This window comes from Pseudorca crassidens, chromosome 7, assembly GCF_039906515.1.
Source record: "Pseudorca crassidens isolate mPseCra1 chromosome 7, mPseCra1.hap1, whole genome shotgun sequence".
Lineage (NCBI taxonomy): Eukaryota > Metazoa > Chordata > Mammalia > Artiodactyla > Delphinidae > Pseudorca > Pseudorca crassidens.
In genome coordinates this window covers 25,993,238-26,016,173 of record NC_090302.1, presented here as the reverse complement: position 1 = coordinate 26,016,173, position 22,936 = coordinate 25,993,238, and the positions used below count along the sequence as shown (strand labels likewise).

The 22,936-nt window shown below is 42.5% G+C and overlaps 1 long non-coding RNA gene across 4 annotated transcripts in view; it reads right to left on the bottom strand.

Moving 5' to 3' along the window:
• The window catches only part of LOC137227598 (uncharacterized), a 199,491-nt gene that overhangs the window by 139,180 nt on the left and 37,375 nt on the right, over positions 1-22,936 (bottom strand). Inside the window, exon 4 of one of the 4 annotated variants that reach the window (XR_010944928.1) lies at positions 10,610-11,079. The exons of 2 other annotated variants lie outside the window; for them this stretch is intronic. This is a non-coding gene — a long non-coding RNA (uncharacterized lncRNA). Of the gene's footprint in view, positions 1-10,609; positions 11,080-17,137; positions 17,286-22,936 lie in introns of those variants that run through there. One more of the 4 variants, XR_010944925.1, reaches the window with a different exon arrangement.

The following is a 22,936-nucleotide window of genomic DNA, read 5'->3' as shown; positions in this document are numbered from 1 at the left end:
CAGCCCAGAAATAAACCTTTGCATATACGATCAACTAATATCTGACAAGGGAGCCAAGAATACTCAATGGGGAAAGGATAATCTTGTCAACAAATGGTGCTAGGAAGACTGGATAATCACATGAAGAAGACTGAAATTGGACCCCTATCTTACACCACTCACAAAAATCAACTTGAAATGGATTACAGACTTAAAACATAAGACCTGAAACCATAAAACTCCTAAAGAAAGCATAGGGGAGAAGCTCCTTGACATTTGTCTTGGCAGTGATTTTTTGGATTTGACTCCAAAAGCGAAGGCACCAAAAGTTAAAATAAACAAGTGGGACTACATCACACTATAAAACTTCTGTGCAGCAAAAGAAACAACAAAATGAGAAGTGCTGTTACAAAATGGGATGGACTGTCTTGAGAGGATGTACATCCTCTTCTTTCTGCAGACGTTCAAACACAGGTGGGATGAGCACTGGGCAGGGGTATGGCAGAGGGGCTCAAATAGCAGGAGGTCATTTAGAATAGATGACTTCAAGCTTCCTTCCAAGCCTGACATTCTGTGACTCCACATTGAAGGTTCACGCTAGATTTGCTCCAATGCACTCTTGATCCCTACAGAGCTCCCTGCCCAGAATCATGCTATGAGGAATGGTAAGTGGCATCTTGGATGGGCCAGGCCCAGGGCTAGCTGGAGATAAGTAAATAAACACATAAATATATAAAATCATAATAGTGCCAAACATTTATGTATGATACGCCTTCAATCCACTCATGGAATGTAATCCGATGGCAACTTTATTTCTGTTTCCCTTCAAATTGTATTCAGTGGGCTAAAAACTCAGGCAATCTCGTGATATTTGGATCAATTTCTGGTCAAAAGTTTGACAACCACTTTGAGCTGCAAACACAGTATAAACCCTGTGATTACAAAGACCAGCCTCCTGTAATACTAATCAAAGCTGCTTCCTCATTTGAAGGAAAGACTTTCCCCTACTTCCCAGGGAGGGCGGGGACTGGAGGAAGGGGAAGGAGTGTGGTAGCTCCTCCCCCTGCCAAGACTCCCCTCCCCCAGCTTGTCAACGGCAGTTTCTGATCCCCTCAAGGTTGGGGTAGGGAAAGATCAGGTGGGGATAGGGGGTAGGAAAAAAAGTAAGAGTGGCAGGAATGTTTTACCTGCCTATCATAAGCAGGTTAGGCCCTGGAGATGGACTGATATTAAAGTTGTTTTCTGGGGCAGTTCACTGATGAGCTCTCACAGGCCATGCCCTTGACCCAGGCAAAAGCCCTCTGGTCTACCATTGCTCGCTCTCTCCTCTACCTCTAGGAATCCAGAAGCACGACTTCGACTTAGCCTCTACTGAAGGGCACTTCTCTCACCTTGGTGACTCTATTGGACAGCACACCAGATGACCCCACCCAGAGTTGCCAGATAAACCATCTTGTCTTTGCCCAAAATCTAGGCGTGAAGACCGATCTCCAAGCAGGAGCAGTTCTCCTTTGCTTTGCTGCTACATCAGCTAATAGCCCAGGTTTCATCCTCTGACATCCTGGGTGGGCACAGTGGTGTGGGACCAGACAACAGGCCTGTGTGTTTCCCTAACTGCTCTCTGGTCCCAGTGAAACTCCTCTCCCTTGACAAGATGAGGGGGGAAGCTCCCTTCAACCCTTTTCCTTGGATGGGGTAGGAGGACTCACCGCACAGCCACAACTCTCCAGGGAAATCCTCATAAATTTCTCTAACTTTCCACTCTTCTAACCTTATTATATCCTTGATGTGGCTGGGGGTTTGGTGAGCTGTGTTTTCCAACTTCTCTGTAATTTCTGCACATGGCCTAGACTCTCCTTTACATTGTATGGTATTGCATCAATTGAAACTTCCAATACAACATCCTGTTTAATTTTCAGTGACCAAATTGGTAAGAAACTATAGAATTTATTTATAGCTATCTAAGTGCTTGATGCTCCAAAGCAAAGCCCTTGTAAGAGAACAAAGAATGCAGGTGAGGCCTGAAGCCCCTTGCTTCCCACTCATGAATCTCTGCCTCTTCTATTCCCCAAACCCAAGGGTAGGATGTTAATCACTGCTGTGCAAAGAAAAACCACAGTGAACCACAACTACCAGAGGAAGTGGAGCTAGTCAAAGCACTAAAAGGACCACATTTGATCCCAAACCTAGTGCTGAGTATTCCAGGCACCTTTCTGTGGGACGAGAACAGTAGACAAGGTCAGGTTGTCATTGGGGAGAAAGTAAATCCAACTGGAGATGGCCAAGTCTCCTCCAACACAGTAGAGAAAGACCCAATCATTCAACCAATCCTTGGAGTAGGAAGTAAAAGAGGAAGGTGCAGGAGAGCCTATCATGCATAGATTCAAGAAGTAAAAGAGAAAGAGGATGGCTTGGTCCCTGCCCCTGAGTAATCCAGAGCTTCCCAGTGGGCCAAGCTGCGGTGCCATGAATGGGTTCCAGATGTGCCACAAGGCCTTAAACCCCCAAGCCTTTGGGGGCTGCAGGAAACCCCAGACAGGTCAACTCTGGTCATGAGCAGCCTTATTTGGGGCTCTACAGAGGGGGGTTCCAGATAAGCAGGACCTGTCTGTACATCCCACAGTCCCTACAGGCAGAAGTGTACTGAGCACCACTGAGCATGAATGGTCAGCCTCAACGTTCTGCGCAGAGCTAAGCAGGAGCCCTTCGACGTGGACAGTCATGCCAGGAACTAAGCATGAAGCCCAGACTGCCCATCATGGACAAGTGGCCCATGGAGCTTCTGCGGGAGTTTGTATTCTTGGTGCCCAAGGAGCATGGTGCATAGCCCAGGGTGCCATGTGTCTATGTTGACAGAAGGTAGACCAGGAAGGTTGAGCTCCTGGTGGTGGCCTTCCCGTACATTTGGGACTTCTGCCCATTTGTAATTGATGTGTCCTGTCAATGATGACTGCTCTCGTGATGTGTGAGAGTTTTGCACATTAATATTTGGAAGTACTAGATGTGAAAAAGTTCTATTATATTTAAAAACATTTGCGTTATCACAAGAAATTTCAATATTAAGTTTGTCAATAAAAGGATGGGCTGCTATAGTCCCTAAATATAATTTCAAGTACTACAAATTTTGAGACAGTTGTAAAACAATGGTTAAATAACTTTTTATGACCTCCTCATGCAAAGTTTCTAATTGATGGTGAATAACCAAAATTTGAAGAGATTGTTATTAAAGACTTTTGATCAGGAATTGAGTTCTGCCATTTCAAGCATCAAACTTGATATTAAAAAGTTACATTTCTAGAAGCAAACTCATTTATTTTCTCATTTTGAAAATTGACAATGCTCAATTTGGATGTTTTTATGCAAACCTAATATCCAATATCTTTCTCAATTTAAAATTTTTCTTGTAATTCCATGATGTAAAAAGAAATGATTTTTTTTCACCTTGTCCCACATAGGTGCCCCTGGAACCCCTTCAGTCTACCCACAATGTGCTGTAAGAATATTGCCATCTTCTGTATGAGCCATGACACAGAGGTAATCCTTGAGTTTGAGCACATGGTCTAATAATCAGATTAGGTAAGGGCTCCTTCTAACACTCTCTTGAGCTGGGTGAGGAAGCTTAGAGGGAAATTTTCTAACAAGGAAATTGCTTTGACGTACATATTTTTAAGTTTGCATGCTCTATCAAGGACATATCCATTGTGAATAGTGTGTCAAAGGTGTTTCCCAAAACACTGATCCTCAACTATGGATCTCAGCTCTCCAAATTGCTGCGTGAACCCCATCTTGGGAGCATTGTTCATGGCTACCTCCTTCCTCAGGATTCTCCCTCCCGTGGGAAGACAGAGAACAATCTGGGCGCTTCACTCTCCCAGGTGTTTCATATTACCAATCCACGTTTTCTTATTTGGTCGTTTGGCCACCTCAAAAAAACAAAACCAATTTAATCTAAGTCTAGCATACTCTTTGGCTAATTTTACTATTTTCATTATTTCATCTTTAAAATATTTTCTCTATTCTTTTAACTTATTTGTAATATTTTATCTCTTTTCTCCTAGTCCTTCCCCATTGTGGAATGGGAAGATTGGAGAGATGAAGGTGTGACTCACATAAGTGACCCAGGTCAGAGGACAATGTGTAGTCAGGCCCAGGCCTCAGGAAACCTTGCTGAGTTTCTCCCACGCCCTCATTCATTGTTCACCTGCTATGTGCTAGGCACACACACATGCTATCGCTAGTCAGTACAAGGACCCTGCAGTACAGGTATTAGTAGGTCCAACTTACAGATAAGGACACAAAGGCTCAAAGTGACTTAGCAATTGCCCAAGGATACATCTCTAGTGAGTGCGTTAGTGTCAGGAGTTACAGTAAGATCTGTTTGATTTTGAACCTGTGCTCTTTGTACTCTGACAGTGCTTCTCAAACTTCAATATGCTCACAAGGACTTCCCTGGTGGCGCAGTGGTTAAGAGCCGCCTGCCAATGCAGGGGACATGGGTTTGAGCCCTGGTCTGGGAAGCTCCCACGTGCTGCGGAGCAACTAAGCCCGTGTGCCACAACTACTGAGCCCATGCACCTAGAGCCTGTGCTCCGCAACAAGAGAAGCCACCGCAATGAGAAGCCCAAGCACTGCAACCAAGATTAGCCCCTGCTCGCAGCAACTAGAGGAAGCCTGTGCACAGCAACAAAGACCCAATGAAGCCAAAAATAAATAAATAAATTTATTAAAAACATATATATGTTCATAGGTCACCTGGGTGTCTTAAAATGCAGGTTGGATAGGTCTGGGGTGGGGCCCCAAGAATCTGCATTTCTAACAAGCTCGTAGGTGAGGCAGATGCTGCTCCCTGACCTCACGTGAGTTAAAATCTGCCCATGGGCTTAGCCAGGCCCCTCTGGGTACGCCAGCATCAGGGAGACACCCCAGACAGAGCTGTCGAGGTTATCATTTACAGCTGATTTCTCCCTCTTTCGCTCACTGGCTTTTGATCAGGGTTCCAATGGATGGCTAGCAAAAGCTAATTACAATCCCAACTAATTCACTGTGTCAGTTGTTATTCATTAACAAATTATGTTCCTGACAAACTGCTCTAGTGTGGTACCCTAAGTACTGTAATTAAAATCTTAGAAAGTTGCATGTGGGCCTAATTGATTTCCTTAATGTATTACTCAGACTAAACATTCCATTATTTCCTGTCTTGATGTTTATGAAGGGGTGGAACTGCCGCTGCCACCCAGGCAGCAGATAGATGGGCTCTGGCTTAATGGGGAGCTTGGCTGCTCTTGGGGACTGCCCACTTCCCCAGCAAATGACAGTGGGGACTGCTCTCCACCAGAAATATTCACGGAGAAAGGGATGGAGAGTAATTTGACTTGTGTCTATAACTAATTTGTGTCCTTGGATTTCCGGACTTTGGGGATGTTATAATGATTCCCTAGTGTACCGATGGAGAAACGGAGAGATGCTCCCCGAGGCTGTCATGGCCCCATGTCAAATAGCCTCTCCCTTTTAGCACTGAGCACCACAGGGCAGAATTGGAGAGGAAGCTGGAGACAATGTTTATATTCCATCTAAAGGTGTGTCTGATGCAGACAAGTCCAAGTGCATTTGGCAAATTTGGAATGTTACAGACAGCCAATATCTATACTGCAGGCCATTGAATTAGACTACATGTACTCATTCATTCATGTTTTCAATAGCCTCTTAATGAATACCTAGGATGGGCCAGGCCCAGGGCTAGCTGGAGATAAATAAATAAATACATAAAATCATAATAGTGCCAAACATTTATGTATGATACGCCAGGCACTGTTCTAGGAACTTTAAACATATTAATTCATGTAATTCTTGCTCAGCTCCTATTTAGTAGGTATACTTATTAGCCTTGTTTTACAAATGAGAAAACAAGCAACAGAGAAAGTGACGAACTTGCCTAAGGCCACACAGCCAGGATTCAGATCTGAACAGTCTGGCTCTGACTCCTTGCTTGAACCCCTGAACTATACTGCTTCTCTTCAGTATAATAATAATAATTAACAAGGACTTAGTGTGTCCTCATGAATAACTCTAGACTCACAAAAACCCTAAAATGGGGTAGGTACTGTCATTATTCCCATTTCACAACTGAAGACACTGAGGCATAGAAAGGTTGCTTAACTGCCCCAAGGTCTCACAGCTGCTAAGGGGCAGAGTCAGAATTTGGGCCCAGCCCAGGACCACAGCCTATTCTTAATCTCTATGCATCTTAGATAAAACTAGCAGAGATCTGAGAAATCATATGGGGGTTGGGAGCCTGCATAGGTCAGCCAATTTAAATAATTAAACTCCAGGTGGCCCTGCCCTAGATTTCCAGTGGATGAAAGTACAGAGCTGGATGTGAAGGCAGATGGTCCAGTGCCTAGGGCTGCCCCTGACCTCTATTATCACGCCTCTTGACACTATTCCCCTGCCCTCCACCTTACTCACTCAGCATCCCGCACAACAGGGGTGGACCACACATGTCTAAGGATAAACACATTTCTAAGGAAACGTGTTGCATTATTTGCTGCACACTGTACGTTATGTACTTAATTCTGGAACTTCACTTTCATTTTTTATGAAGGCAGACATCAAAAACTGCAAACTATAAAAGACAGATGTTTCTTACATTTTCCTGATTTTGAAAAAAAAAAAAGGTGTCAGTTGTGAGGTCGTTGGAAGAACTAGACTATTTTGTTTGCTGGAACAGGAGACTGGGCTTTTCCATAGGTTATTTCTCACACTGCAGCGATGTGCTCAATGAGGACTCCCATCACCCACCCACTGCCCTAAGTGTGAAGTGCTTCCTTAGTACTTTCAAGCTCTCCCCTCAGTTCTGGAACCACAGCTTGACATGACTCATCCCCGCTACCCTCTGAGTCACTTCCTGTGTCACTGGTTCACAGGCTCCCTCATCGTAAATTGCATTATTTCTGCTTCTCTCAGACAAGTGCCTTTGCGTACACCCTAACCCAGAGTCAAATAATCTACACCCCATAGATCATTTGACTCCCACACTTCTGCTCCAGGAATCACAAATTCCTTTCCCTCTGGTTTCTCTGACTATGTGCCATCCTTGCGGAGCTCCTTCTCTCAGCAGTTTCCGCTCATTATTAGGCATGTTTTCCTCTCAGTAAACTGATTGTATATCCTTCCATTGGACTATCCCACCAGTAGAACAAACTGGCTTTTCATTCATCCCTTTTAACACATCATGTTCTCCAACTATCTTTAATGCACATATATACATATATTTATATTTTAATATAAGCAGCCAATACTGTAAATTTTTGTCATATTACTAAGTTCAAAGAAATTTGAGTTTAAGTTCAAAGAATCATGTAGACATATACGCATCCCTGCAAACTCCATTTTTCACTTCTTATGCAGGACCTTGGAGCATTGATGACTTAGCTAATAGAAATGCTGTCGAAAGCTAAAAGTCGCTCCTTGGGGTAGTGCTACCTTTCTCTAAGAAAGTCCTTAAAAACACTTGACAGAACTCGGTTGCCGATGACAGATTTTCCCCTCTGCACTAGTTACCATTTGCAAGCAGAGAAGGAGGCAATGCAATCATCAGAAAAGCTTCAACCATTCTTTTCAATTTATTTGATATAAAGGAAAACATCTGGTTTAGGGTATGTGTTCAGAATACAGACTATCTGTGAGGCAGGCATGATGCCGGTACCTAGGAAAGACAGAGTCTCTTTTTTCTTTGCTGGAACTGCCATTGGGAGGTTGCTGGCAGCTTCTAGCTTGGGGAGGCTGAGAAAGCTCTCAGAATTTCTGGAACCGATTCCTTTTGTTTTTGGAAAATTACCAGGATTGGTTCCGTAGTTATATAAATATAAAGCAACTCCCCACCCTTTGTCCTTGGCCACCGCAGTGAAGTCACCATAAATCTGAATGCTGATGCTGCAGATCCAGATGCCAAGCATTCTGTCCAGTGATGTAAGTGGGTATCTTCAGCCAGAACCATGCCCTTGTAGAGGGTGAGAAATGTTTTGCCTAAATGTGAATCTAGAGCAGGACCACTGGTATTTAAAGAGTAAATTAACACCAACCTTGTGAAATGTATTTTCAACTATTTGAGTGTTTTCAACTTTTCTGATTTAAAAAAAAGACATTTAAAAAGATATTTTATATTTTACATAGTATTCCAGTGCACATATGTCACAAATCTAACAAATAAGTTTCATAAAGCAACACCTGTCCTTATTATGCATAATGCTGATATTTCCATATATTCTTTGCCATTGTTTTTGATGGTGGTCATGTCCCACTGAATTCATATTAGGACCTGTTAATGGGTCGCAATTTGCAGTTTGAAAAACATCCAACTATTGGGTCCAGTGGTCAATCTGTGGAATCCAAGAGATTGGGGGCCTTAGACTTTGAGGTTTGGGGACCTATAATGATGACAGCATTTTACTTTAAAACACTTCAACATAGATAGGGAGATTTTATATATGTGCCAGTTAGTTTCAGTTTTAACTCTATGGGTAGCTGGGGCAGTCAGCTAGCATTCTGATATAAAGTCCATCCACCAGTGCCCCTGCTGTCTGTATCTCAATCAATAGTCATACACAGCTTTGTTAATTTGCACATGGAATGTAAAAAATTGGTTTTTATTGTGGAAAATGGGGTCCTGTTGATCAGCATAACAGATACCAGAAATGGGCTCCTTTTAGTGAAATTAAAAGGATTTTTTGTCAAATATATTTCAATTTAAAAACGTAAAAAAAAAGAACATTTATAGTAAAGATGTTTCTAAGAATGTTAAAAAAAAAGTGTTCTTAATATGTGGACTAGTTTAAATATCTCTACCCTCTCTACACGAGCAGGGTGTCAGAATCCAGAGAGCTGGGCAGCCTACAACCCTTGGAAGACTTAATTGCTAAAGGTTCCATATGCAACACCGGTGTGTGGCCATCGATGTGGAATGTCCTTGTTGTTGGATATTGACGGAAAGGGTGACAGAATCCTGCCTCTGCGGTCTTGGCTTTTGTCTCCAGTGAACAGAAGTTTATGCAAGTTCATCAGACCATCCAAAAGGCCAGACAGAGGCTGTGACTTCGTCAAGCTTCCAGAATGACAGTGTGAGCTGCTTTGTGCCTGCTTGTTAGGGAACGTCTGCTGTGTGGCAGTCGTGGTCTGAGACTTGCTTTCAGTATAACACAGTGGTGAGTTACATGAGAGTAGCAAATTGTCCCCCACCTCAAACTTTTTTGGGTTACCATGTATTCTTTCATGTATATTAAAAAAAAAATGAGCTGTGTTACCAAATTGATTAAATCCAGTTCATACGCCCCTTCGGCTCTTGCAAATCTATACAGAGATCAAGGCATCCCGGAGAAGCAGGTCACCTCAGGGGTGAATGGCTGACAAACACGACCAGAGAACAGATATGTAGAGCATGTGAGTGTCCTCTTGACGCCCAGAATTCAGTTGGTAGAAAAACTCAGCAGAGGAAGGATCTTCAAAGGATGAGGACTTAGGGTCATTTTACTTTAGATCATAAAAGGAAATATGACCTTCTTTGGTAATCAGAGGCTAGTGAGGCCTGGAAATCCTTAAGTCACCTTTGGAACCACGGTCTATAACAAGAAGGATTTTGTTCATGTTCCACTCTATTTAAATGTTGGTGTTTTCACTGTGAAGTTCATTTTCTCAGGATAATATGGTGGGAGGAAAAGTAGCAGGACTCCCATTTGCGCCTAAGATACATCCACTGCTGAGTTTCAGACCATCCTGATGAGCCAAAGAAGGGGACAGGCCATAACGGAACAACCACTGAGGAAGGGGCTTTCTGAATTATGGGGTTATTTGGGAATAGCGAGTGGAGGTTTGAAAAGGGTCCAAGAGCAATGAAGATGAAAGACTTGGGATCCTCCTTGTACATCACTCCCTGGCCCAGCCCATGAACTATGGGTCTGATTACATCTCTCAGGGCTGCAGGCAGAAACAAAAGGAGACATGAGAATATTGCTCCCAGTGTATTAGACCCGGGGAATTAAGTGTAGCCCAGATGGGAAGAAGGATCTTCTCTTCATTGCTGTTTGGATCCAACATAGAGAAGATTCAAGGGAGTGCAGAGCCACTTGGGAGCTACAGAGCTGGGGTCTGCACCTTGGGTATCACTTGGAGAACAGACAGTGCTGTCACCCAATGCCCTGGGATCAGTGACAGTACTGGAATATGGCCACTGAGGGGCTTTTCCATTGGTGCACATTGATTATGTAAGCCAGAGAAAAAGAATTTGAGATCAGTGTCTGTAGCCTCATGCAGTTTGGGGCAAAGACAAAAAATTTTGGTCATTACCCATGCTGAGCTCCACTGTACCTATTTATGCAGGTAAGACCTGAGGAAACTTGAATTAAATTTAGGACTCTCATTAGAATTGTGGTGATTCTGGGTTCTCCTTCAAAAATAGAGCCTGAGACGAGGTCTTGTGTGTGAGCAGTTTATTTGGGAAATGATCCGGAAAAGTGAGGCCAAGAGGGAATGGCAATACCAGAGTATATTATCAAGTTGGTCACTCTGAGTTACTAGGGCTTGACCCAGTAAGACCCTCTGAGAAGCCATGTAGAATATGCCTCATTTATCCACCAGCTCCCATCCCCCATTAGAAAAGAGATGCCCATTGGCTTTAACTCCCCCGCCCTTTCGGGTTCCACGTGCCTGAGTGGGTTTCCATAGCCATCTCACGGCGCAGCATTAGAGAAGTCCCAGGGCAGGAAGACATGATGCAGATGAAGTGAGGCGCTGTCAGAATGTTTGCACAAAGCTAGTTGCTACAACACCAGCTGGAGTAAAACGTGGGCTGAGAAACCTCGAGGATGTGCAGTGGCACACACACAGTGATACGGTACATCTCTTGCATGGCTCAGATCCACTCTCTTCCGACGTTAGTCCCATTCATCAGACAGCCTTCAGTGTGACGGCTTTCTACAGTCTCTACAAAAGACTTACAGGAGGCTTCCTGGAAAAAGCTATAGTCGCTCCTGATACAACCGGCATTGCAGGAAGGGGTCCCATAGAGTCAATCTGCTACCAGATGCCTGGCCAATACTTTCCCCATACCTTCACAAGAAACGGAAATTCTCAATTATGCGAATTGCAATTCAGTTTCAAGTAATAGATAACTGACCCAAAGTGGTTTAAACTAAAAAGGGAATTTATTGGCTCATCTAACTGAGCAGTCCAGGAGTAGATCTGGATTCAGATAGGGCTGGATGCAAAATATATGTGGTACTGTTGCCATAGAACAGAAGGAACTGATGCAAGGCAGGAAAAAAAACAGGTGTATATTACATCAACATTTTAAAATTTTGCCAATACAATAAATGAAAAAAATAGCATTTTTATTTACATTTCCCCAACCACTGCTGGTCTAGTGGTTGAAGTGGAATTTGAACACAAGTCAGTTGACCCAGAAATTCATATTTTTTTTACCAATATCCTACACTATATCTTTCACATCAGCTCCATTTGGAATCCTGAACTAGAAAAAGGCAGGAAAGAAAACACTGTCTATAAGATCTAAGAAGATGACAAAAGATTTAGAAATTCTGCCTGGGAAAATTTAATGGAAATGGGGATTTTCTCACTGTTAAATTTGTAAAGGCTATGAAATAATGTAACTTCTCAAGAACATTTAAGGGTTTAACTGTTGCCTTTTATTGACGGAGAATCATGAAAAGATTCTGACCAGCTGGCAGAAGAGGCAAGGAATTAGCCAGAGGGAATCAGTTTAGTCATAACAATTACATTTCTCAATAGAAAAGGTATAACACAGGGATGGGTATAGTAGACACACGTTGTCTGTCTACCCTGCAGTCTCCCCTGGTCATGTGGTCCTAACGCAACTGTGAATAGTGATGCCACCCTACCCTCAACTCAAGAGTGGTCATGCAGCCCAGGCTGACGAATGAATATGCTCATCCTTCTGGTCATGGTGAATGGTTCAAAGATGGGCATGTGATATAAGCAGAGTGATGATTAGTGAAGTAGAAATAGAAAGCATATAACATATTTAAGGAGATTTAAGGATCTATACCCAGGCCACAAAAAAAGAGAGAAAGGAAGACGAAAGCAGAAAATAAAATACAAGTAATACAGTTACCACGTGATTTCTGTAGTATGTAACAGAATGCGTATGCAATAGTGCAATTTTCTTTACTAGTCCAGCAAGGCAAATCTAAGCGGAGTCCTCCCCAAGACTTTTCTGCCAGAGTAACCAGAATACCTCCTTTTCATTGGGGTTGATAACCTGGCATCTAAAATCAGCATTATCCCTGAATTTCCAAATCTTCTGAGCCAATAAATTTCCTATTTTGCCTGAGTTGACTTGTTCAGATTTCTGTTTTCCAACAAGAAGTTTTCGACCAATATACTAGCTCACTCTCAAAGCTGTTACAGCTCCTTCTTCTGAGTCTGTTTATGTGAGAGGCTTCGTGTGTGGAAGGACGATGGCCAGTCGACACCTTTAGACACCGGTCCCTTCACCAGGTCCCATGGAGAGTGTAATGGAAAGAAAAAGGAATGCAGGGAAGTGTGAGTCTCACTTCAGATTCCGGAAAGTGCATTCGTTCCCCCCACATTCCTTAAATATGATTCCAGAACCCGTAGGCGAAGGATATTTAAGTGATTTACAGTGTGTAAGCTATAATCCTTTTTCCTTTGTCGCATGGGAAATGAAAAGTTGATTCCTATGTACAATCATTTAAACAAAACAGATTCTGGACCGAGTGTCAGCTGTTATGTTATCAGCCAATACTGCACTTTTTAAACAGTCCTTCCTACAACTCGTCCATTAGAGCCAATTGATAAATCAGGATGTGAGTTGGAAGCAAGGCTGTGATGAATAAAGACTAACTGCAGCCCAATTAAAGCCTTTCTGAGGAACTTTGTAATGTGGGGTTTCAAAGGAACAAAAAAAGGAGTTGAACTGAGTCTCTGACCCAAAGGTGCTTAAGTTCCCTGGAGAAGGGGAGGGACATCAAACCACAAGAAGAATGGCCACCTTTTGTGGAGCTGCTTCTCCATGCTAGGCACGCTGCCTGCTTTATCCCACTTGATCCTCACAACTATTTTATAAAAGAGGCATTTTTAATCCATGGATATTCACACGGAGAAACAGAGGCTCACGGAAATCAAGGTTTGCCCAAGGTTGTATAATTGGTCCACGGAGGATCTAGGAGTCAAGCTCAGTTCGAGCTTGTCCAAGGTCTGTGCTCTTCCCAAAAGCCTGTATTTTTTTCCACAGCATTATGTGGCCATGTATAGCTGTGTTTATTAACAGTTTTGCATTTAAGGCATTCCTTCCAGAACTAAACTTCTAGTTAAGACCTCTGAAGGAATCAAATCACACCCACAGTTATTACAGTATTGCTTGGTCTTCTTTTCTAGAAGGATGCTCTTCTAGAGGAATTGTTTACTGCCTTGAAATGCTCTCTTATAAAATCTCAGTTCAAAGGCTGTGTGTGTCCCAGTAAAAAAAAAAAAAAGCTTTTAAATCTTTTGCCACCGGCTTAAATAGTGCATTATTGGCACTCACGAGTCATATCCTAATCTATGGTAAATCACACGATATACTCAATTTGTATTATAGCTAGTGCCCTAATTATATGTATCCTTAACTGTTTATACAATCGTGATGGAATCAATTCTATTAATTTTGCAGTACCCACAGATTTCCCCTCTTACCCAGTCTGCCAAAGAGATCCTGTAGTTAATTATCTGCTCTGTTCTCCTCCTTAGGAGACACGAGAAAATGAAAAAATTCCTCTAATTATTTTGTGCTTATTTCTGCCTCTATAAATCCAACTCTTCTCCAGAACTGAAGCACCTGGGACACAGCTTCTATAGCGCTGCACGACAACACCTGTGAAAAGCTAGCAGTACACCAGGTACAGAATCACACATGCCTGGCGGCGTGGCAAGGTGGGATGATTCCTGGAGCCTGACCATCCCTTATGTGCTCTTCACAGCATTATCAGGGGGATTACATGAAATAATATACATGAACATCCCTTCTTAACTACAAAACACTGTGCAAATGTGAGCTGTCCTAAACAGGTGGTGTGTGCAATGGAGATTACCTTTTGCCAGGGGGTAAGCATTTCAGTTTATATAACACTTTTCATTCCAGGAGCCCCAAACCCTTGTGAATATTATCCTAAGAAATATCACTTGAAATAAAGTGCACATAAATAAACAGAGTCTAACAAACGGAGACACAAATTATGATGACAATGATGAAGGTCTTAAAAAAGATCGTCAATATTTTGACAAGTCAACTCTCAAGGATGCTGCCACTGTAATCACAACACCTTCTGAGGGGAAAAATCAATTCTCAACACTAAAGTTTCCCAGCAGTGTTGACTGTTTGGGTGAGGGGGGAGGACGAGGGGAACAGAAGTGGGAAAACATTTTAAAATGTGAATTTTATTTCCCATAGCAGTATACATCAGAAAACTGAAATGTAAATCCGCGACTCTTTCAAGAGTTTCTTTTTGTTTTCCGATGGTAAAGGGGGAAAAAATAAACTGTCATTATCAGAATGATCAAATGCAGGGAGAAAAGAGGCAGAGGTAAGGAAAGCACCAATTACAGTGCTGCCAATCTGTGTGCATTGGGCTCCTTCCAAACAACAGTGCAAATGGATCAGAGGATGTGGGGAGGGGATGGTGCGGGTAGGGAAGGGAGAGCTGCCAAAATACAAGACGGGGGGCGGAGAGAAATTGCCCCCTGGCGCTCTGGCAGCAGTTTCATCAGCCAGAGCCCCTACATTCCCAGGCACCGATTCCACTGTGTGTGTTCACTCGCGGATTTGGCTTCTGCCTCAGTCTCTTTGTTTGGGTAGCTAGGCATGAAAAAGAATCATCGGCAACCAGAGCTCCACTTGATTCCCAGTTCCTCTCTGGAAACTCTCTGTCCACTTAATTCCCAGTTCCTCTCTGGAAACTCTCTGTCCACTTAATTCCCAGTTCCTCTCTGGAAACTCTCTGTTGGCATCGTGTAATGTTCTGTGTAAAAGGCCAGGCTTTGGCAGGTCAGAAGAGAAATTTCAGACCCTCCATCAGGATCCTCATGGATAAAGCTAAGTGAATTCTTGGAAACTGACAGAAGAATCTGCACCTCTGGAATAATGTGTTGCCCCGGCATCTCACTGTTCTTGACAGTGACAAATAGGAACCCCTGACAAATGTTCCTCCCTCTCCTAGCGTATGCAATGGCGGCACAGCTGTTTTCTCACTATAAAAAGACAGTTACTCCTCTCTCACTCCAGACTATAGCAAAAGTTCAACTTACACTAGTGATTGAACTACCATGTGTCATATGAAGAAATACAAAAGAAATTCACCAGGAGATGCTCTAAGATTTCTAATCATTTTACCTACTTTCCAGTACCTAAATTTAAGCATGATGTTCACAAGTTTTTGAATGAGCAAAAACCAAGAAATCTGGATAGATATTGCATTACCTGCTCTTTTCAGAAATCTTCATGCAGGGTAATTTTAATCCCTGCCTTTTGTCCCCATGGGTCAGGGAAGCCACTTTGTCTTATTATAACTGCTTTGATTTGTATCAAGTACCTATTGGGTTCAAGATACATTGAAGAGTGCTCTGAGAGACATAAGAAAAACTGGAAGAAAGAATAAGTGAATAGACTTCCAGTAAACATGAAAGATTATACACATAAATTTGCCTTTCCCTTCCCAAACCCCTCTAAAATGACAGTAAAAATTAAAAGAAAAAGAAAACATGAACCTACAAAAACAAAGAAAAGAGAAAAGGAGATGAGAGCAGATTATAGACAGCCACAATATTTTGGAAATGGAAACCCAAGGAGGGAAAGGAAAGGAGGTACGGGAGGAGGACTTAACCAGAAACACACCAGTTCATGCCTCAGAATCCCCAGAAAGTCTCAGGATTTGAGGATGCCAGGTGCCTCCCAAGGAAGAAATGCTGAGGGGGTTTGAAAGCAGGACAACTGACCGCAAGTTTTGTAAGGAGTGAGCAATCCCTCCAACCCCTCACCAGCCCTTTGTGGCCAGGCAGCCACAATCCCTGCCCCAGTGGAACCTCAGCGCTGTTCCCCGGACATGTCGTGCAGAGGTGTCTGGACTTGGGAACATCAGACACAGCTGACAATGGAATGAGGCACCACAATTAAATAAGGAGACTGTGTGATAAATCACACAATAAACAGACAGTCCAACCAAATCCATCCCCTTCTTCATGGTAGTTCTCAGAAATATTGCCATTTAAGCTTCAGATTGCAGACAAGACGGGAGTTCCCTGGTGGCCTAATGGTTGGGATTCCGGGCTTTCACTGACATGGCCCAGGTTCCATTCCCTGGTCAGGGAACTGAGATCCCACAAGCCATGCAGCGCAGCCAAAAATAAAATAAAAATAAAAAAATAGAACTACCAATAACCAAAAGGACCTACTGTATAACCCAGGGAACTATACTCAATATCTCAAAAAAACCCTGCAGATAGGAGAGAGAAAACTAGTCACAAAGAAGTAGGGATAAGAATGGCATCATCTTCTCAATAGCAACACTAGCACCTTGACCCTGGTTTACTCTCCTTCAATCCCACCCCACATCACTCCACATGCTTGGTTCTGCAGCTTTGACTTCATGCAGAGGCTCCCACAAAATATTAGTGTTCCCCTCTGTAAGTGGTTGGTATGGTGTATCCACCCAGCCCCCTCTTACCAAAGAAATGGCCTTGGTTCTCAACCCACAGAGATAATGAGGAACTGCTTTAGCAAAGGGAAGAACCAGCATGGATTGTTTCCCTGGTCTCTCTGCTCTTTGGATAGTACTTTACTCTCAGTTCCCTGTCCTCCTCTTGTGATTATAACCTAAAGTGCAACGATGGCAGCCAATCCCAAATATATTCCTGATTCCTGCAATGTAGCCAAAGACTGATTTCATCACCCTTTCCTTTTTTGCTGGTGATTGGAGGAACAAACGGATCATGGGCCTGGTTTGATGAATAAATATATGGCCTGGTGACATCTGGAGTGGCAGCCTTCCAGATCTGCAATTGGCATAAAACACACATAATGAACCTAGGGTGGAGACACTGGGTTTAGGGACCATAGATTTGATATTACCTCACCATCCGGACATCAGCCTAGATTTCCCTTTCTTGGCTGCGTTCAGGGGCTAAATGCCAGTTCCTCATCAACTACGCAGCGGAGACAAGAAGATGATGCCTGGAAAGTCCACCATAGTTTAGGAAGCCTGCCGCAGCCAATTTGCTGTGTCCTTTTAATTAAAAAAAAAGAAAGAAAAAAGAAAAGGAAAGAAAAGAAGAATAATCTCATTGTTAGGTGACTGACAGAGAAGATGATTGTTTTTGCTTTCAGCAAACCAATGGAAGAGAAAGTCAACCCACATGGTCTGAAAAGGAAAATGAGAACCTCACTCATATACTAGGAAGAATTTAAGAAAGACAATTTCCAGGCACTTGAATGGATACAACTCTGTTGTGCCTCTGGTTCCTGGATTTTGTGTTTGAGCTTGGTCTCTCTGCCTTTTGAACTTTCCACTGGTAAGGCCGACCCCACCTCACTCATGAGGAGGAAACTTGTACATTTCCAGGTTCAGATGCTGAGTGAATCATGGAAGATAATGTTATTTGCAATAGAGGAGAAGCAGCCATTGAAGGAAAGAAGATGATAAGTTTGCTTGGGGGCATGGAGAGTTTGAGATACCTGCAGAAGGTTCAGGCTGAGGTTCCTGTGGACACAGAGTGTTACAAGGTAACTAGAAACCTAGATCCTGGGCTCAGGTGATCAATTAAGTTCAGTTCAGTAGATTTGGAATTCATTTAATTAGAGGATAAAGTTAAAGCCACAATCTCGGATAAACTCATCAGGGGCTAAGGTGAAGAGTTTAAAGAAAAAAAAAAAAGGTTATTTCAGTCAGGGTAGAGCTAGATTATGCTGTAGAACAAATAATCCCCAAATCTCAATGACTTAATACCTCAAAGGTTTATTTCTCATCCATTCTTTATGTCAAGGGTTGACTAGGAATGCTATTCAGTGTCATCTCACTCTGGGATTTGGACTGATGAACAACCACCCACTCGCAACATTGCTGGTCTCTGTAGCAGGTGGAAAGCTGGGTCTCATACTGGCAGTTAACTGTTGTAGCCCAGAAGTGACAGACATTGCTCCTGCTCATAATTCAAAGGCCAGAACTCATCACACAGCCCCACCCAACCGCAAGGAAGGCAGTACTTGTCATCCAACCATGTGTCTGGAAAGAGAGGAGTGCTGACATCAGGAGCCACATTAATGACTACCCCAAGGCCCAGGACAGACTTTGTATAAACATGTCACTACAGAGATGCAAGAACTAAGAGTCGGCACAGAAAATAGACCGGGAAAGAACACTTAGGCATAGGAGGAGGACCAAGAAAGCAAGAGTCATAGATGACCAGGAGGAAGGAAAGAGAGTGAAGAAAGGAGCAAGTCATCAATGCAGAAATTTCTAATAGAAGGGTACACCATGCACAGTAAGGCAGAGGGATTTAACACATCCAACTGGCTATCTCACAAGAGACCCTTCAAGATGGTGCTCATTTCCTTGATGATTTTCTCAGTCACAATTTCTGTCCGTCAGCCTAACCCTAACCCCACAACTAATCTTAATTATAATGATGTATACATAAGGCTGCCTCAGCCTGTGGCCACCAAACATTCTAAAGGTCTAATGATTTCATTCTTGTTAAGCAAACTTCTGCTTATGATTTGGCTTTCCTTGAAGGTCTATCTTCAGTAAGAGCCGTGTGTTAGTTATTGTATATTAGAGCATTTGGGACCATGTGACAACTCCACTGCTCATTTGGGTAAATTTAAAAGACAACATTCTGATTCATCAGTGGGATGAACATGGTATATATGAATCTCTCCCTAGATGGTTCCACCCTTGATATGCAGGTAAATGTATGATATGTAGGCAAACATAAGGCCTGCAAGCCCTATGTGCAATACTGACTTTTTTCTACAATGAGCATTTAGCAGGAAAAATCCAATAAAAATAAACTTCACGTTGAAGAGAGACAGAGGAAGGAGTATGAAGAATTCAACAGAGGAAAAGGAGTTAGGAAGTAAAGGAAATGGGGAAAAGAGAGACCCTGAGAGGAGATCGCAATTTCAGCAACCTAAAAACTTTGGTGGCCTTTTAATTTTTGCTGAATTTAAAACAGGACTACAATTGTTTGCAGACTATGAAGTCTACAGTTTGGCAAAGTTTAAGTTAAGGTTATTGATGGTGGGATGAAGTATCACAACTGAACACATGTCAGAAGCCAAGTATATACCATATTTTTCTATTTCTAGAAACAAGCAAGCTGGGAATTATTAAATAAATTATAATAGAACCAGATTGTATATTTTAATATTACATATAACATGCATTATAATATAATAAATTATAACAGATTATAATATGATGGAATATAATTTGGTCACCGAAATTAGATCATTAGATAGTATTAAATAGCACAGAAAAAAAAATGGCCTCAATAGAACGTTCAGTGGGAAAACAGCAGGGCTTTGAAATGTGTGTGCATTATTATACCCAGCTTGAAAAACAGAAAAGCCTAGAAGATCTCCAGAATGGGTGGGGAAGTAGTGCTGTGGTTATGCTGATTTTTATTTTAGTCTTTATATTTTCCTGTGATTTTCAAATTTTCTATAATGAACTTAAAATTCCTTTAGATAATGTAAATGACTTGTATAGAGAAGCACGCTTCCACTAGCAACTCAGTTTTTCAATTATTTTGTTAGTTATATTGGAATTAAAACCTCATTAGATACATTAAATGTAGCATATTTAAATGCTCAGGGTATATATGTTCCCAACTGCTTTTAAAATGAAATTGTAATTAGATGGAATAAGAGAATTGAGACTAGAAAAGCTCTCTGAGGGTAATGGCAAAGGCATGAAATGCCCTATTTCAAACATTATAAAATACCATACAAATGGTAATCTTGTGAACATATTTTGCAGAATGCAATACATATAAATTAAAACTTGACTTTAGATTGTCTCATAAGTTTTAGTATGAACAGAAAAAGTTTTCTAAATTTCAAATTAAGCTCAAGGTTTATTTTTACAATATATGAAAATGAGATGATAAGCAAACCAATACTGAAAATAAGATTATGGAGAAAAGAGTTTACCTGCCTAAGAGAATATACGATTGTCAAATAGTGGAACCATCCTTTACATATTTACAATATATGTGTTAATTAACAATTAATACTCTAAGTACAGTTCTAAGCTCCATTTGGGGATGCAGAAGAAATGAAGAGTTTCCTCCCTTCTGATGAATTCTGCTCTTTCTGCAAAGACTGAAGCAAGATCATCTGAGAGTAAGGGGGCAGTGTGAAGCTCAGGGAGCAAGGAAGGTCGAGAGGCTCAAGGTAACTTTGCAGAGAATAGGAGGGTGTGTCCACCTATATTGCCACCTATATTGCTATATTGTCATGGCTTGAAAGTCTCGACCTAGCTTTGGATTGAGATTATTTCAATGATATAATTGAATGATCTCACTGAGCAAGATGGATTCCTAGGGTGCAAAGAGAAAACAATTTTATTCACCCCCAACTGCCCATTTGAATTCTCTTTTTTGAGCCAGCTCTTCCTTACCTTTCAGATGAAATATTAGGAAGATCTTCTAACTCTCTGATCATCTCAGATAATAAAATGTCCTCTGGTCACTTCATCCCCAAATCACAGCTTCAGTTTATAAATTAATATGCCAAGAACTATTGCAACAAAACTCCAAACTTCACTGCAAGCTTGGATATGCTTTAGAACAAAGGGCCTGCCGTGGGGAATGAGGTTTCACTTCTATTTCCCCATTAGTGCTACTCCTCCCGACCCCTCTCCGATCTCCCACCGCTTGGCTACCAAAAGGTCTTCCAAGATGGAAGCAGAGACGGCAGGAAGGTAAGTGGAAGGAAGGCCTTATCTGACTGACACAAATATAAGTTGGGGTAGCTTCCCTCTGGTTCTGGCTGCTGTTTTAAGCTGGCATTTTTTCTCTCATTCGAGTATCTGTGGCCTCCCCAGACACCCGCCTGCTGGACCCTTCCAGTTGGAATTCCTTTGCCTCAGGCAGTGCCTCTCCTCTAACCAGCCACCTACAATCCCTCTCTGCTTGTCTACCTAGTAGAACCTCCAACTCCTTTTTGCTGAGGACATCTCATTGACTGCAGGAAGTCCTTTGGGTCACAATTCCTTTTAAACAACCCAGACTCACATTCCTTCTGTGGGTTTCACATTTGGTCCCTGGAAAAATACAGCTTTGGCCTGGCATAGACCAGAATGTGGTTATTTCCTAAATGCAGCCCTCGGCTGTACTGACACAGTTCATTTCAGTCAGCCCCTCATTAAAGACTTTCTTCCTGGGCTTCCCTGGTGGCGCAGTGGTTGAGAGTCCGCCTGCCGATGCAGGGGACACGGGTTCGTGCCCCGGTCCGGGAAGATCCCACATGCCGCGGAGCGGCTGGGCCCATGAGCCACGGCCGCTGAGCCTGCACGTCTGGAGCCTGTGCTCCGCAACGGGAGAGGCCACAGCAGTGAGAGGACCACGTACCGAAAAAAAAAGACTTTCTTCCCTAGGCATGAATCTAATGCCTGTCTGTGTCCCCCAAGCTTCAAAACATACCTGTCAAAGATGCCTGTGAAGCTCCCACATGGCTAAGGTATGGGGAGGGAGGGAGTGTCACATAGGAAGAACTCACAGCTCAAGGTAACTGAAAGATAAAACTCATAAAACCTGTTTCCACCCACTTTCTTCTCAAGTCATGTATAGGTGGGCCGAATGATTTGCCTTGGAATATGATAGTATTTGGCATCCTTGGTCTTCGGGCCTCAGTGAAAACTGGAACAGAGGATTCTATTCTACTTTTATCTTCCCTCTGTGCAATTTTTTCACTACTGCTCAGCCTCCCAGTTGAAGAGAAACAAGATGGTTGGGATCACGTTATGTCAAAGAGAAATGATGAAAAATAGAGCAGCAAGGGGATTTGGGCTCTGGTAAGAGTGACTGAATTGATGCAGCATGGAACCAAGGCCGGATAAGGAAGGAAGTAAAGGAGGTCAGTGGACTAAATGGTTCAGGAGGTTGAAGAATGAAGAAGGAATGGCTGAGTAAACATTCTGGAAAGATACTTTTAGCAGTTGATTGACTAAAGGGAATGGAGATGAGAGCAGTTGAACAGTCTTTGGGGTTTGGAGCCTTGTGGACTGGTCAGTGATTATGGAATTATTGGCAGGGTTGGAGTATTGGAGAGGAGAGCTGGTTTTCAGACCAGAATGATGAACTCTACTTTGTTGAACAAGCTGAACTTGAGAGGTTAGTGAGACATCCAGGTAACGTGACTGGAGGGTTGGAGCTCAGAAGAACAGCATGGTCCATGATGTGCCTTTCAAAGTTAGGACCAGAGGTAATTTTGGGAGTCATAGGATTCAATGATGTCTCCAAAGGAGAAAGAAAGACTGAATGCAGAAATCAAGGACCACTTGGGAAATGCATCTTGTTTGAAGAAAGGGGCATAAAAAGAGACTGTTAACAGAGAAGAAATAAAGCTCTCTGCCATCCCAGAGAAAGAGCTGCATCTGGAAGTCAGGCTAATCTGTTCTGAAGAATGCTTCATCCAAGAATACCCTTTCTTCTGCTTCCTTTCTAATCAGATTTATTGCCTGATTATACAGCTAAATCTCCTCTTACCTCCATGCTTCGTTTCCACATCCATAAAATGAAGTTAGTAACACTTTCTGCCCCTGGGGCTGTGGTGAAGATATAGTGAAACAAAGGGTGACACGCCTGGCATAGAGTATAAACCCAGCAGATGTGAGCTATGATTATTATTATCATTTTTCTCGTATCTGTCTCT